The sequence below is a fragment of the Pinus tabuliformis genome, chromosome 5_1, assembly GCF_031772625.1.
Source record: "Pinus tabuliformis cultivar Carrire ecotype Pingquan chromosome 5_1, CPIR1, whole genome shotgun sequence".
Taxonomy (NCBI): Eukaryota; Viridiplantae; Streptophyta; class Pinopsida; order Pinales; family Pinaceae; genus Pinus; species Pinus tabuliformis.
The window spans coordinates 349381348-349382903 of NC_142305.1; positions in this window are offsets into that span (position 1 = coordinate 349381348).

Genomic DNA, 1556 nt, shown 5'->3' on the forward strand with positions numbered 1-1556 from the left:
TGATTTGTGGGGAAAATACCTTTATTTCCATTTAGAGAGAAGATGGAAATTTCAATTCATCTTGAAAAATAAGGTCAGGTATGCTATGTCAAGACCCTTGAATGTTGCACAAACAGAGTAGTCATATGGTGAGCTCATGCTAACATCAAGAGTATCAGAAAATGGAGGGGACCCAACTTTAGCTTATATGGCTTACCTAGAAAGGGTGTTCCAATTAAGCATAACAGAGGCACTTGGATTTCTTGATACATTTATTGCAAAGGGTCCTTTGAAAATTTACAAAGATAAGCCACCAGATCTCTACCAGATAGATTGACAAGTGATATTGAGGTTCATTACATGGTATCTCTATCCTCGAACCCTCATTCATCATGGTTATGGGTCAACCACACAAACCTTTTGCCAACAAAGTCCAATTTCTCAGCCACTCGATGTCCACCTCATAGTTGGCCCACTAGAATTACATGGTATCTCTATCCTCATCTCTTTGTTCATCATGGTTATGGGTCAGCCTTGCAAAACCTTTGCAAACAAAGTCCATTTTCTCAACCATAAAATATCCACCTCACAGTTGGCCCACCAACATTATAGGGTATCTCTATCCTTAGCTCTTCATTTCTCATGGTTAGGGGTGAACCACACAGAACCCTTGGCCAAACAAGTCCATTTTCTCAGCCACACACAATCCATGTCATAGTTGGCCCATTGGCATTATAGGGTATCTCTATCCTCATCTCTTCGGTCATCATGGTTATGGGTAAACCGTGCAAAACCCTTGCCAGCGAAATCCATTTGCTTGGCCACACACTGTCAATATCACAGTTGGCTCACAAGAATTACATGGTATCTCTATCCTTGGATCTTCATGCATCATGGTTATGGGTAATCCACAAACCGTTGGTTATGGATCAACTACACAAAACCCTTGTCTTTGACAAAATTTGGTCATTCAAAACTCATCTTCGACAAAAGCTTCTTTGGAGGGAACTTCAGGCAATGGGGACCACTGCTTCGTAAGGAGGGAGGAATCATCTGAATGGAAATCCTCCCATGGTAATGTAACTAAAAAATGTTATAAATAATGAGCCTCATTTTGTAAGAGGGCAGATTCTCTAACACAATGTAGTTGGAACTATCATTTTCTGATCTAATAAAATATAGTTCATGATTGATTTCCTGGTTTGGGTTACCTTTGTTCTTTTCTTAGTGCGGCAATTACTCGGATCTTGGGGCCCTCCCCAAGATCCGAATGAGGGGAACCCCCAGTAGTGGTGATAAGGGAATTAGGGGCCCCATTATCACAACCCATAAGTCCTTAACCCATGACTACTAAATTCCCTATCCCTTTAACCCCCAAGCCATACTCCCTTAACCCATACACTGGCATAAATTGTAACACACCCCCTTACCTAACTAAAGGTACTTACTATGCTAACCCAAGACTCAAGGTGCAGTTATGAGAATGGGGTAAAAGTCTACCTTTCTTTTTCTTTTCTTTTTTCCTAGGAAGACTTCTAGTGGAGAATCTTCCCTTGAATTGTCCTGAAATATTGTAA